This window comes from Neopsephotus bourkii, unplaced genomic scaffold (assembly GCF_033783945.1).
Source record: "Neopsephotus bourkii isolate Nb327-2 ecotype Australia unplaced genomic scaffold, CSIRO-AGI_Nbou_v1 NB_1820, whole genome shotgun sequence".
Classification (NCBI taxonomy): domain Eukaryota; kingdom Metazoa; phylum Chordata; class Aves; order Psittaciformes; family Psittacidae; genus Neopsephotus; species Neopsephotus bourkii.
This window is the reverse complement of record NW_026902293.1, coordinates 13,964,795-13,980,248: the sequence shown is the minus strand read 5'-3', so window position 1 is coordinate 13,980,248 and position 15,454 is coordinate 13,964,795. Positions and strand designations below refer to the sequence as shown.

At 39.2% G+C, this 15,454-nt stretch overlaps 1 long non-coding RNA gene across 2 annotated transcripts; it reads left to right on the top strand.

Annotated features, from left to right (window-relative positions):
• The first annotated feature begins 373 nt into the window (after positions 1-373).
• On the top strand, positions 374-12,061 carry LOC133206771 (uncharacterized). Of its 2 annotated transcripts, XR_009723877.1 has the most exons (4): positions 374-1,064; positions 3,821-3,936; positions 6,619-6,719; positions 8,836-12,061. It is a non-coding gene; the product is annotated as an uncharacterized LOC133206771 (long non-coding RNA). The 2 variants fall into 2 exon arrangements; XR_009723876.1 differs by lacking the exon at positions 8,836-12,061 and having other exon boundaries at positions 6,619-7,229.
• The last annotated feature ends 3,393 nt before the right edge of the window (positions 12,062-15,454 follow it).

The window sequence follows — 15,454 nt, the reverse complement described above, 5'->3', positions numbered from 1 at the left end:
GCGGCCAGGACAGCAGCAGGCTTCCAGTACCCCTTGCCCCCACAAGGTGCTGAAGGGTTGCTGCAAGCCTGGTTCCTGAGATCTTCAGACTCCCTGCTGAAGAACTGCAAATTAACAGCAGTCCAGGTCCAGCAAACCTAGTATTTCCAGCTGATCTACTTGTTTTGCTATCTTACTTTCCCACATAATTTTCACAGGAAGTTTGCCCAAGGACCATAAATTGTGCACCCTTCACTTCCAGGAGAAATTTCGTGATGTACCATCTTAGTAATCTGACTAGTAAATTGATCAGGGACTAAGCAGGTGAAGCTGTCTTTCTTTCAGCAGAAGTTGTTGGTGGTAATTTTCCCTTTCTGATAAAACATAATTTCCATTCTGATAAAACATAATCTCTGAACAACAAAAAAATCAACAGAATATTGCAATCCACATGTAACTGAGACACATCTAAAAGCTGTCATACTCCCAGGCATCATATTTTACAGGTTATACCATTACTTGCACAATGGTATCTGAAATTCCTGACGTCAGCTGCGGACATCTGCAAAAGCAGATACCAGTAGTTTCCTATTACTGAGAATAGTCTGTAAGAAAAACAGGAAAATGCCAACAGGTTCCATTTTTGCAACTCAGGATGACAAGGCGATGCCTACATAGTCTATGATAAACCTTATTTTATATAGAAATAATTACTCCATACACTCTGTTCAAATGGTTACAAATATAGATAATATCACAACTATTTAACTATGCTACAGTACTTGTCAAGCATAAGGTCCTAAAAATAAAATCCTGCTTTTCAGCACATCTGAGACAGAGTTTAAGCCAAGCAAAATCCCATATGCATTAGTAGAATTTAGCTTTAAAACAGAGAGTCAGCACATGGTATCTTATTACTGAAGAAACAGCTGATTGTGTGTATTCTTGAAGTACAAGATAGGACCTGCTTTGGAAGTTGGACTTCAGTCATGCACTTAATCAGGTATCAGCCCCAAGAAGATGGCCTTGAAGATTCCCAGCAGTACAAAAAAGGCTTGAGATCATTTCCAAAATATCTGAAGTTGGTAGCACTTAGTAGGCCTCGAATCTTCTCTTTTATTAATGAGAGCATTGTTAGTCATATTAATGCAATTATTTAATCATATATTGAACATTTTGTTGCACATGGACGTTGTTATTTGTTTTCCCCCAATAAAAGCTACTGAGACCAAATATTTATTAGAGATAGTAAAAGTTAACATTATAAGATCCATACGTAGGTGTCTTTAATCATTGGCATGGATTTTCAAAAAGGCTAAGCATTCATTTTTTCTCTGTGGTCTGCACTTATATACTGTAATTATCCGTTGGATTGTGAAGATTTAGTGTAAAGGCCTTTGGATAGCATTTGAACAGTCATAATGATGTATATTTTAACTTGGCATCTAAATCATATCTGTGTCAATATAGGTACTGAAACAAAAAATAAATGCATTGCAAGCCACACTGTTTCCTTATTGCAGTCCTGTCTCTCATCACAGTTATTCATACCATTCTGAAATTATATGAAATCAATAAAGGTTGGTTAGAAAATATTACTGTCTTTACTGTTTAAGCAGGCATATGAAAGCCCAGGCATAAGTAAGTTAGATATTCAGAAGAAAATCAAAGCAGACATCTTAACAGCTTTCATCAGGACCACCATTTTCTTTAAAAGAAGACAGTACCTTGCAAGGAGAAGAAAAGGTGTCAAATTTGAACTGCAGTTATTGAAGGGACAGTAGTAAAAGCTATCTTTAATAGATCAGATTTATTTACATATATTGAATATTTATTTTCTTTCCTTATAAAAAATCTCTAGAATTACATGGATTATTAGCATATCAAGTATCTGTATTATGTATACAATTGTTTCCAAGGGAGAGTGTCATGAATTCAGTATTGGTACAGAATTAGAAGTAGGAAACTTTATTTATTTATTTGCCTGGGACCTGACCACTGGCACAAGTTATATCCCTATTGCCAACAGAGACCATCAATCTCATATTAAACCCAAGGAAGTAAAAAAACATGTATCTCTGGGGCTCTTCCGGATGACTTGGAATCTTTCCACATGCAAAAAGATTGTCGATGTTGGACATTCATTCCATCTGGATTTTGAGGATAAGGACAAATCAATCAGATTAGTAAAAAGTGGATCTGGAGAGGGGATGTGAGAAATTTTATTTTTTTCATTCTCTTTTTCTCCAATTTATTACTAACTGCCTTTAAGCATTATTTACAGATTAGGGTATGCTTGCTTACTTTGTTATACTAATTGGCAATACACTTTAAGTGTCACAGGAGATTATGTTCTTTAGAATTAGGACTAATGGCAAAAGGACTGCCAATTTCCCAGTAGGAAATCATCAGGATAATCACTGATTTGGGGAGTAGAAGGTAAGGCGAAGGTTTCTAAGCACAGTTACTCAATTGCATTTTCTATTTTGTTATCAACGTGTGGTGGGAGATTTATACATATGTAAAAGTATAACTCCATATGAAATCATTCTGGAATAGGTTTTTTTCTTGATAGCAAAAGAAGAGATTTCTTTGTGTTGGTGTGTAATACTGCATGTGCTGCATTGTGAACAGTTACAGGTGGGAAACAATACCTATTTGTGTTCTTGTAAGCAAGGAAATAATGGACAACAAACAGTGCCAGTAACATCCAAGTACACCTGTGGCATCTCAAAATCTAAATTCAGAAAACATCAAGTACCTGTAACTGTTACTTCTGTGAAGAAAGAGAGTGTGACCAGCAGGTCGAAGGAGGTGATCCTGCCCCTTTATTCTGCTCTCATGAGACCTCACTTGGAGTATTGTGTGCAGTTCTGGGGTCCTCAACAGAAAAAGGACATGGAACTGTTGGAACAAGTCCAGAGAAGGGCCACGAGAATGATCAGGGGACTGGAGCACCTCCCATATGAAGATCGGCTGAGAAAGTTGGGACTGTTGAGCCTGGAGAAGAGAAGGCTGCGTGGAGACCTCATAGCAGCCTTCCAGTATCTGAAGGGGGCATATAGGGATGCTGAGGATGGACTCTTCATTAGGGACTGTAGTGATAGGACAAGGGGTAATGGGTTAAAACTTAAACAGGGGAAGTTTAGATTGGATATAAGGAGGAAGCTCTTTATTGTAAGGGTGGTGAGGCACTGGAATGGGTTGCCGAGGGAAGTTGTGAATGCTCCATCCCTGGCAGTGTTCAAGGCCAGGTTGGACGAGGCCTTGGGTGATGTGGTTAGAGCGAGGTGTCCCTGCCCATGGCAGGGGGATTGGAACTTTATGATCTTAAGGTCCTTTCCAACCCTAACTATTCTATGATTCTATGACCTTAAAATATTGTCATAAATAAATGTGAGAAGTGAATTCCATGAGGTAGGACTGTTTGTTCTGCAGTTATTAAAATCCAGTTACTGTTTCTGGCAAACTGCTGGTTTTCTGCATTATTTTTCCTTTTGTTTTCTCTCTGAAGTAGGTGTATTCACATGTATTTCAGCTGAATTTTGGAACTGTATCAAGGAGACATGCAGATTTACTAATATCAATGCACTTATATACATACCTAGAATTAAAACTTTCAATAACTTTGGCTTAACTGCATAAACTGTTGTGTTGAGGTTTTTTGTTATGTTTTGTTTTGTTTTCTTTTTCCTGTTCAAAAATAATCTAATATCAGGATATGTTAACATGTAAACATAGAGAAAATGGCTTGCAAGTTAAAAAATCTTTAAAATCTATACCTTGCTTGTCAGGAAGACTTTATTGATTTATATTTTTACCATATTTCATGTATTTGCAGAGCTGACTGGTGGACCTCTCAATGAAATATGGAGATTGAGGCAGTTTCATTCCAAAGGCCAAACTGAAGAGCAAGGATCAGAGCACACAGTGCATGGAAGGATATATGCCTGAGAGGTACAGTCTATGGAAAAATGTCAAAGCCAAGTTTTCAAAGTCTGGTCACATACACCATCCCAGGCAAAAAGGAAAATCAATTAAAAAGAGCATATGTAGATTACTTTGATTGATTGATAATTATTTTATTTTGCAAAAGCAATACCATCTCTGCATGTGCAAAGTTGAAGAAACTAATTGGGGTTTTTAATCAGTACTTATTATTCTAAATTGAGATATTTGAAATAGTACTTAAATAATGAAATAGGTCTGAAATGTGCAGGTATAAAAGTAAGTAGCACCTGCTAGATGTTAAAATGTCAGCTGCAAAAGTACATTCAGCTTAAAACTAAATCAGCTGCTTTTTAGAGAGTTTCATCACCTAGCACACTATGTTTGTAGCTGGAGCTACAAGCTACAGGCATGATGATTATTGTAAGGTGGTTTTTTTTTCCCCTGGATTTTCAAGAACAGCAAATAAGAAAGGAACCAAGAAGAAATTCACAAAGAAAAAGAGGTAAAAAGATAACTAGCGACAGCACCGACACCTGTCAAGCACATTAAATGGCTTCAGATAATGAAGCAAGGTCTGGTTTACAAAAATTAAAACCCACCTCCAAAGTCACAGATTTTATTTGCTTTCCTGTGCCTTAGTGTCCTGCTAATAGTCATCAACATGACAAAAACCAATTCATGTTCAATCCATGTACTGTTATCTTTGGCAGCTTTCTAGATTTTAGGAACATTACAACATGACAAACTAATGAGATGGATTTTTTAATTTAGGCATTAGGAGCACACAGCCAGAAGTGTGTTCCTAATAAGAAATTTTCCGCTGTTGAGAGTGCTAAAGCTATCTCATTTGATGCAGCCAAGATAAGGAAGGGTGACCCTTTAGAATTGCTTTCTGCAGTAAAGTGATAGTGCACTTAAGATGTGTTTAAGCAGCACATGATTGTTTATTAGTTTGCTTTGAATCAATAGTTTAAAATACATTGAAACAGTACAGATGTTAAGTTGAAAAGCAAGTCAACTTTAAAAAAATAGCAGAAGTTAAAAAAACCCTGATTTAAATCAGAATTTTAAGATTATGTGCATTACATGATTATTTCCGTGTTCTGTTTCTGTATTTTAGAATCTTCTGCCTGTATTTTAAGATGTTTTGATATTTTTTGTGGCCATGTTGCTGTAACATTATACAAATAATCCAGGACTAGACTATTGCCATAGAATTACCTAGTCACTAGGGAATAAGCATATTCATAGATGAGAAGGCATTTAAAGAAATGATTATGATTTCCATGTTCTGTAAGTTTTGGAATTTTATATTTCACAAAATAAAAGTTCAAGACATAATATGCAACATACTGGGCTGAACAAAGTTCCTTAAAACTCTATAAAAGCAAATACTCTCAAATACTTGTTGAAAGATCTATTTTGAATACAAACCATCCACAGCCATGATGTTCATTGCCATACCATCAATTTTTTTCAATGAATGGGACTATTGTGAACAAGTATTGCACCATGTGTAACAAAGTGCAAAACCACATTAAATGCTGTTTAATGCATTACATTTTTAAAGACATGGAATTAAAGGCATGCACAGGAAACTGTTAACAATAAAGTCAGAAAAATACATGTCCCTTTGAAGCTGTGTTTTTCCACATCTCTGTGTACTTACCCCTGAGTTGCTTTCAGGAACACATGCAGTTCTGCCTACCCCAAGGTGAAGCCTGGATGCGAGTCCTGACAATGCCAGGGCAATTCAGCTGAACACCATAAATCTGCAGGTGTTCATTCACAATCATGGTCTCGGTTTCACAGTCTGACCCTAAGAGTGCCAAGTAGTGTTTCTGTTTTACTCTAATTGTGGCATTTCTGTGTAATAGAACCAGCAAAAATGATCATGTAAATAGTTTTTTAGCTTTATTTCATTCTCTGGAATTCAGACAAGTATTTGAATGTAGCTGAGGTTTCCAGCAAGCTGGATGGCTTGGCAGTTGTCACTTGTACTGAAGGTCAATTACTGACATACTGAAAACACGTTGCTCTTCCCTTTCCTTAGCAATACTGCAATCAGTGATGAGGACTAGGAAAAACAGGCCTTTCAGTTAAATCAGTGGACATGACTGTCTCTTATCCTGATTTAGCCCATATTGACAACTTTTCCCATGTTTCTACACTGATATTTTTACCCAAGTACCCATTTCATGAGCTCCCACCATTTGTGTTTGCTTTCCAGTCCACGTAGAGCAATGTGAACTTTCACAGAAAGTAGTTTTGAATTGCACGTACTATTATTGTCTGTTAATCAGAAAATTCTAAATCAGAACTCCAAGAAATCTTGAACCCATGCACGTATCTGTCAAAATCAACTGAGACAGGAAAAAAACCAAAACAACAAACCAAACCCCTCAAAACAGCAATACCATCCCTCTGAATGCTTTCAAAGTGAATTCTAAGGATAAGAACATATGATCAAGGCAATAATATACTTCTGAATGACAGACTGGTTTTGCACTGCTATTGGCATTACTCTGCCAAGCAGAAGAAAACTTCCTGTTATTTCCTCAAAAGTCCTAAATTTTGTCTCAGAGCGTTTGCAAAGCTAAAGTAATCAGCATTTATAAAGCATATTGTTATTCTCAATACTGTTAGAATAAAACTATTGCTACATACTTAGGATTTTCTTATTTACAGATTAGCTTATGCAAGGAAAACATGAAGGGTGTTTTGAAGGCCTTGGATTCAGTAGAGAGTAAAATAAACATCATCACAGCCTAATAATGATAACATATAAGGTAGCTAAATTAAATTATAAGCAGTCTCTCATCTGCCTTTTGAACACCTCAGAATGATGCAGCTGCAGGAGGCTGTTGGGATTTGGGAGCTGAAAGCATGATCCTGGGCATAAGTTAATGGGATCCTGTAAGATATTTGTATTGTTGGTGCTCCACCATGTAGACAGATTTCAGCTCTTTGGATGGGATGTTCTTCATGGTCTAGTGGAAGGTGTCCCTGCCTGTGGCAGGGGTTTTGGACCAAGATGATTTTTAAGGTCCCTTCCAACCCAAACCATTCTATAATTCTATGTTTCTATGTGTTCTTAGCTGCAATTTTCCTGTCCTGCCAGAAGCCATTGTAATTCACTATGGCATTTGACTAGTGCTTTTACTGGAATCTCTATTCTTTTGTGGTAGGCAAATTCATTTTAACGGTGAATTTTAACAGTGAAATGTACTTTAAAATTTTTAATTAGTATTCTCATTCCTTCTGATGTACTAAGTAAATTGTGTTCATAAGAAGCACAGTAATTGTTCTCCACAAGGAGTTTATGCAACTCTATGAGATGTCGGGGTTTTTTTTTTTTTCAATTAAATTGCTGTTGCTAATAGCAATTACTAATGGGTTATTGTTGATGTGGCTAATAAAAACAGTTTCATTTTCTAGCCTGATTAAATTAATAAAGAAAACACTTTGAGAAGAAACACTTGTATCAGTGCTATGCTACCAGTGGTTTATAAGAAATTGTGTGGTAATTGCTGTCTTATTTCACCTGTAGATGTAATAAAGAATTCTTAGACATATGTCCATGAAAAAATAACGCACCTTGGTCTAGCCATAGTACTTATGGCACCAGTCTGACTATTTCTCAAGCAGAGGAATACTCTGCAAATGACCTCAGCAGTGGCAACTGAATTATTTAATAGAGCAGTGGCAAAGGTCTGAAGAAGATAACCAGCTTCTATATAAAAAACATAAAGCATTAGAGCAGGAATTAGCATTCTGGTTGACCTCATTATGTAATTTAAATTTTATTTGACTGAAATTATGAAGTACCTTAATTAAATTATGTGACCATTATCTGTTTGGGGCTTGCAGCATGTGTTTCTACAGATATAGTTTAACATTTGCATGCCTGGGACTTTCCAGTAAAAGCAGCACTGTAAACATTCACAGTTGCTCACACTTCCTATAAATTTTCAAATCCATGTTCCCAACATATCCAAAAGCCAAACTGCTTTAAATGCAGCATACCACCTCTGCTGCAGTCAGTCCTCTTTTTCAGCTAACCAGTGTGTGTATCCGGCAACATGTAAAATGAATAACTAATTACTTGCCCAAAGCAAATCATCTTACAGCTCGTTGGCTTGTGCACTTTTGCTGCCTTGTGCCATTAGCCTGTTAAACACGATGACAGAAGTCAAGACAGTAACTTAACTCTATGCAATGCCTTTGTAAGAAACACTGTAAAATCATTCCAAGACCTTTATCGACCCTGTTCCAAAACAGGCATCATATTTATAGCTAGCTTTCTGTATTTAATAGGTTTTGAGATATCACAAGCTGTTTATCCGGGGAAAAAAGGGGAGGTCATTTGGTCTCATTCTCCTAGCTTGGAACTAAAGGAAAAATTGTTAATTGAAAATGCAGGAGAATGAGCATAAACTGCAGCTAAAATGTAATACTTCAGCTTAGTTTGAGACTTCCACCTTTATGAACAAGAATCTTCCTTTTGTCAGAAAAGATTCTTTGCTTAATATCATTCCCTGATGCAGAATCATAAACAAGATGGGAGCTCCTCCATGAACATGGGAATAAGGAGCTCAGTACTCAAAATCAGTCTCCACTTCTGTGATAATCAAAAAGCAGACAAATCAACATTTAGTCAGATACTCCTGCCATCCTCATCAGCAATACTGATTCCTATTACCTTATTAAGCCATGCTAGCAAAATGCTTCCTTCTGTTCATAAGTTCACAAAAGGATTACAAAGAGGCCAATAATTCTCTCAGGTAACTGATACCTTCTTAAATGAGTGATCCTGAAACCACGCCGCTTGTCTCTGTCTTGGTGCAACAATAGCATCATGGATGCAGCTGTGATCAGGAAAATAATAATTTTCACTCTTCTTAGTTCTCCAGAAACAAAATCTGGTGGTGCTCATGGGAAAAGTGAGAACAGAGACACTGCTGTATCAGTTTCAGTGGTTTCAGAAGAGGCATCTTCCTTATCATGGCAGAGAAAAAAATTTAACTTCACAAAGAGATCACAATAGGCACACATTTAAGAAATAGGAACAAATCTGTTAGGCAGAACAACAGCTTCCTATACAAAGCTGTTTCATTCAAAGTCTCTTTACAAAGCTTTGTAACAAGTGTCCTGAGCTATATCTTGCAATTTCTCAGATTGACTGAGCTGCTCAGCTGTGGGTTCAACTGGTTGGAGGCTTTTGCAGGTGTGCATAAGGGTGACAGAGAGCGGGCACTTGGATCTACCGCTTTTTTCAAGTTCTTCTCCAACATAAATGACTTTACCTGCTTCTTTTTTTCTGTAACTCCTTCAGAAAATTACTTCAGTAAAATACAAGTGAAAACATCAAGTTGGAGCAACTGTGGAAATTGAATGAACCTGATTATGACAACCAAGGAAAAGGAAAAGATTGCTGAAAAACAGGCACAAGGATTAATGGTGTACTGCTGCCTATGTTACAGTCATGCATTCTTCCTTCCTTGCATGCCTTACTCAAGATTTTCTGCACAAACACACAGCTTAAATAAAATGCATTTATTTTTTGACTGCTGAAGCCATTAAGTCCTTTGCAATGCTCTGAGGTAACAAAGAGATCACACCCTAAAAGCATTTAAATAAAAAAGCTATATTGTGCCACAAATTTCACCTTAGTGTAGCTGGAGCCAAGTCAGTTTAATCAGTGTATGTGTAAGAAAAAGACATCTGTGGGATTGTGTTCACACCAGTACAGTGTACTGTGACTAATTTCTTTAAGGGCTATCCATTGCAGCACTAAGTCAGCCAAAGGTGTAAAGTTCTTCTCAGAAGGGTGCTAAGTGAGCCTGGGTGACAATGAGGCTCCTGCTCCCAAAAGAGACTGAGAGCCCTTCATCCCTAAGGAGTCCTGGTGGCTTTCAGCTGACAAGCAAAGGGTGGTGATACTGCAGGGTGTTGGCCTGCTGAGGCCGTGGAGCCCGAATGTGCTGTTTTGGAAGAGGTGACAGCAGCAGCACCTCCTGATCCTGCAACCTGAAACGAGCACTTCCCTCACCACCAAGCTATTGACACCTGATGATCCCGTTCTAGATAGCCATTACGTTCACTTCCTATTTTGTCTGTGGAGAGATACTGCTCGCATTTGCATGAATCTGTGAAATTGAGAGGCTGGAATATCTTATCCCTGATATTTGTTGTATTGGGCAATGTGTAGCCTATGCTTAATATTCTCATAAATATACACACATACAATCCAGGGTGGAAATTTGTGAGCTGCGGAAAGCCCCAAGCTTTCCTCTCACTTCCCACCCTCGGGGGGAATTGGCTTTATTCTTCACATACACTTGGAACAGCATCTACCACTCCTCAGGAGCTTAAATCCATGCCACCCAAACAAAAGAAGCCCGAGGATGGCTGAGGGGCACCAAGCATGTCGCATGCCTGGTAGCTCTTGGCATGTGGGACGACAGCTGCCAGGGTGACGCCTCAGTAACCAGATACAGCAGGGCAGGGGCAAAGCGTGTGCCTGACAGAATGCTGCTGCACAGCATGGCCAGGGGATGGGCCTGCAGCTCTGCTCTGCGCAGCGTGCACCAGGCCCTGGCTGAGCCAGGTTTAGCCCTGCATAGGCGAGCACTGACTTTGTCAGCATCAGGTAAGGCTTTCCTAAGCAGCATTTTTGACCTTTTTGTCCAAACTCACCAGCTCTGCACAGGAATCCTGGAGGTACAAGGACGTGGTTTTTTTGAGACACCATGGATTTGATTTGTGGTGGTGATCTGGCCTGCTCTTATTGTGACTGAAATCATTAGCATGCTGTCTGCTGACTGAAGTTGGACAGGATAATGCAATAAATGAGGCTGAAAGACTGGGAAAAAATAGTTTGGAATATCAAAATCTAATGTAATAAAACCTCATCTCTACCTGGGGAATTTGATTACCAGAGCAACACAGTAACATGAATCAATATAAAAGACCAACTCATGCACTGCGAATACTTTTATGAACAGTACCTCTGAACATTCCCTCTCCTGCCCTGCTGTAAACGTGCTCCTTTGGCTGGAGGGTTGTTAATCAGGAGAGAGCTGAGGGACAGAGCACTCTGGTCATCTGGGCTGCCCCTTGAAGCTGAACTGCTTCCTCACGATAAGGAGACACTAGCCCTTGGCACACCAACAACGTGCATCAGGAAATGTTTAGATTTACCGTTGAAAAATGTGTTAGGACAGATTTGGTAGCAGTGACACAAAAAGCTGTCAGCAATTGACGCAGTAGGACCACCCCTGTTTATCTGGAGGTTCCCTGTGAGGAAGAGCAAGGAGGGGGACATCCACAGTGCTTCTGTGCAAGCGATTGGGCTTCCTCTGAGGGACGCCAGATCTGCACATCCCCCTCCTTCCCTCTCCAGAGGTGGTCTTCCATTGATTCACACTGTTGTGAAGTGTGCTCATTTCTGCAATGGCAGCATACTTTGGAGGTATGGTCCAATGGAGCCATTGCTTCTGTCTGAAAATGCACATATGCCAGAGGAATATCTTAAATGGTTGCACTTCAACTATTCAAAGTGCTTTCAGCCCATGAATAAGAATTGTAGGATTAACATTGGGCAGGATTTTACAAGGCTGTGAGCTAACAATGTTTCAGTTTGCATTTCCGTGACATATCCCACAACAAAGTTTGTAACACAGGTCCTTTTGTCATTGGGTCAAAGGAGAGAAAGGCTCCAGGGAAAGCCTCCAGACAGTTTTAGATAATTGTTGCAAAGGAAAGCTCTGCCAAGACCTATGGAATTGTTTCCTATTTCACTCATTGTATTCTGCTTCTGGACTCCTAGGTCTCCCTAGTATGAACATTGCTGACCCATCCTGTTATCATTTAGCCTTGCTTCCAAGTCTTTGTTGTATGCATATTTCTTTCTTCAAGTGACATTTTAACTCATTTGAGCATATCTGATTGATGAGAGGGAGTCAGAGAACAGGTATTTGGCTCAAGCACTTGCAAGACCAGACACTTACGTACAGGAGATCAGCTCTAGACCTGTTTCTGAAATCTCATTTCTGTGATACTACAGCAAATTATGCAAGTTGTGGAAAGAGCATAGACTGAATTCAAATAATTGGTTCAACAGAACAATACTGAAAGTATAAAGGAGTATATATTAAACCTAATTGTGTTCAAGACTATGAAAAACATTTATATTCATGTTCTGTAGATCTGTAAGCATACAGGGACATAGTTATGTGACATGACAACTGCAAAGCCACAAAGAAAGGTAGGCTAAGCTGGAAAGAGAACAGTTTCTGTGCAGGGCTCCTATGCTAGAGGTGGCTCAGCCCCCAGAGCAAACCGTGCCGTTAAAACACAGCTTTCCAAAACCACTTTCCACTGCTCTCCCTGAGACAGATGTTACCCATTCAAGGCCTAAAATCAACTCCTTCTACACATCCGGTTTTCCAGGCTGCAAACCAGAAGCGCCTTCTTTCTTCATAGAGAAAGAAGGAGCTCAATTTCTAATTGCTTCTCTCCCTCTTTATCTTGCTTGCATACTACTGGCTTTGACCACAAGATGAGTTAGTTCTAGTTTGACCACATACCTAACAAAGACAGTGGCTGTTCCTTTAATTAAATCAGCACTTGCTTACGTACTGGTTTCTGTGACACAAAAGTCACATATTCAACTTCTGCTGAAAGACAACAGGTTAATGAAGAGAACAAGCATTAATGCACCTGGTTTGCAAGTGAGGAGAGGGACAAGATAGGCTTACAATAGGATACAGAAGATGCATTTTGGCACCTATAATAAAACTTAGGATGAACGCCAGTGGCTAAATTCAGTAGAGAACTCCAGAAAGCAGATGACAACCTGGCTTTCTCATTTATTTCTCATTTCTTATTATTTCTCATTTAAATACCACTGTTGTGCAGGAATCCCACGTGCAGTGGTGCCCACACAGCAGCCAGCTTATGGAGACTTAAGTGGCCAGACTGAGTGGGGACAAGGTGTCACACAGCCACTCCAGTGGAATTCAGAAAAGAGAGAGGTGCTGGTGAAGCCCTGGGTCCCTTTGCTGCAGATGGCACTTCTGGCACTTCTGGCACACACATGCTGTGCCCATACTAGCAACTGGAGAGGGACAGGACTTGGCTATGTTCAGGTGGAAGCTCCCCAGCACTGTGAGTTAATACACTCGTTCAAGTAGGTGACATTTTCCCACTCAGCCTGAGGGTTCCCTGTTACCTCTCCAAGTGCCTTGATGGGCAGGCTTTGAAACAGCTACACTGGTTTTCAACATGAACTCTTCACTGCTGTAACTGGGTAGTGCTTACATTGTGGGTGTGATATCATGCCTCTCTGTAAACTCAGAAAATGGTAGCAACAAGAATATGGAGTTAAACTATTTCTTTTTATCTAGCCATTGAATTAGTTAGTGGTTTCATACCTTGGATGGGTAGTGTTTTCCTTGCCAAATGAGAAAGGTAACTCCTAGTGCCAGTAGGAAGCATTAGCTAATGTTTGTACAGTGCCTATCAACGCAAGAATATTAAGTACTGCAAGTGAAGCACATCTTAGCACTCAAAGGCCTGCATGCTTAATACTTCACCCAGTGTCCAGACTGGGATGACTACTGACTCTGAAAAGGCTGAATCTAGCTTTAAGACACAAGAGAAAAGAAGTCCAGTACAGATATATAAACATGTAAAGCACATCTAAACAGGAACACACACTTTTCAGAAAACAGAATAGAGTTTTCGTATTACAGTACAAAGCAGTTCACTCAGTTACATTTTCCTTTTGCATGAACTAGTGGATGCAAGAGAATATTCTTTATTTCAGTCTTTCTTTTTTTAAATCTCAACCCATTTTAATAGGAACTTAGTGCAAGTGTCTCTGTAAACACCCCTGAACACATTGTCATGATGAAACACACCCATGCCAGTCACTAAGGAACAATGAAGCACAATCATGAGAACTTCTGCATTATTTAAGCAATATCACACCTAAGCAGTGTGTATACCCACGTGCTGTTTGGCTCTGATATCCTGGGTGTTCCCACTCTGCTATTAGATGGTCATGCTGCAGGGTTGGATTACTAGATTATTTTCTGATTGCCATAACCCAGAGGTGGGGGCAATGTAGGTTGCATGTATCCTCTAAACTGACACAGAGGGTGAAATCCAGTAAAAATGACAGATATCCAACAAATAAAAAAAAAAAAACAACAAATAAAACAAACAAAAAAAACCCAACAAAACAAAACAAAACAGCCTGCCAGAGAAGAACATTTTGGTAGTGCATTTTCCTGTCCATAGTTGCAATTCCCATCTTTTCTGTAATCACAAAGATCTTTTTCCAGTTAACACATTTACAGTGACTGAACCAAGATGCCAGCCTTGAATCCTAGCAGTGATATTTAGTTATCTCATAACTGAGAGAAAAGAAAGCAAAAGCTTTCTAGAACCTCACACAGAGAGCGAGGCTGGAGTGATGCCACGGCTGAAGCAAGCAAGCAAGCACCACCATTCATCTGGTTCAGTCAGAAAACTAAGCAGAATCTGGTTTCAAAGAACTGGTCAGATTTTCCTTATGAAACTTTACTGTTCCCTTTCCAAAAAAAGTGCTCAGTGATGATTACTTAAAACTTGGCAGTATTTACTGCATGTATGAATTTGTCCTTGCAGGAAGCTTGCTCCCAGAGCTTTCAGGCATCAGCACAGTCTGATTTGCTCTTCATGCTCTGCCCAAAGGCTTTCTATATGCTTAGGGAAGTGCAGACCATGCTGGACCTACAGACCTGCGTGGTGCACTGATGTGGCCATGCACAGCCCAAGCTCCCTGTACACAAACGACTTAGATACTCTTTCTTTTTTTTTAATGTCTGGGGAAACTGCCAGCTAGAAGAAAACACAGAAAAACTTATTTCATCCTGTAGTGGTTGTTTCTGCCATATGACTTTTAGGCAACTATGTGTTGGTAATTGCTTATAGAAAACAGGAGCATTTAAATGCATAGATTCACCTAAATATGATCTTTTGAATCTGAACATCATTTGTTATGTACCTGCAAGTAATCCCTTTTTTCATGACTCTTGTTTCACTTTTAAGAAAGGGAGTAGGTCACAATCAACAGCACATGCTTAATACATGGGTTATAGTCATACTCTTCTTCCACAAGCTGAAGTCTCAGCTTGTGGAGCACAATGGGTATTACTGGGGCTGCACTGTCTGAATGAAGGTGACATCCAGACTATGGAGTTATTTACAGTGGCATCTACCAGCAAAAGCAATCTGTAAAGGCCCCTTTTCACTACTATTTTTTTCAGTGTTCATTCTCACCTATCTTTGGCATTTTTATTCATCTTCTTCACATCTCGCCATGCAGTTGTTCACAGTCAGTTCAACGTTTTAGTTTATTGAATATCTTTCAGTCTGTTGATCATCTTTTCAAACCCAATATCCCTGCTCTCAATCAATCACCCATCTATCTATATCCAGAGTATGCATCAAAACAGAAGATTTTGTATCATCA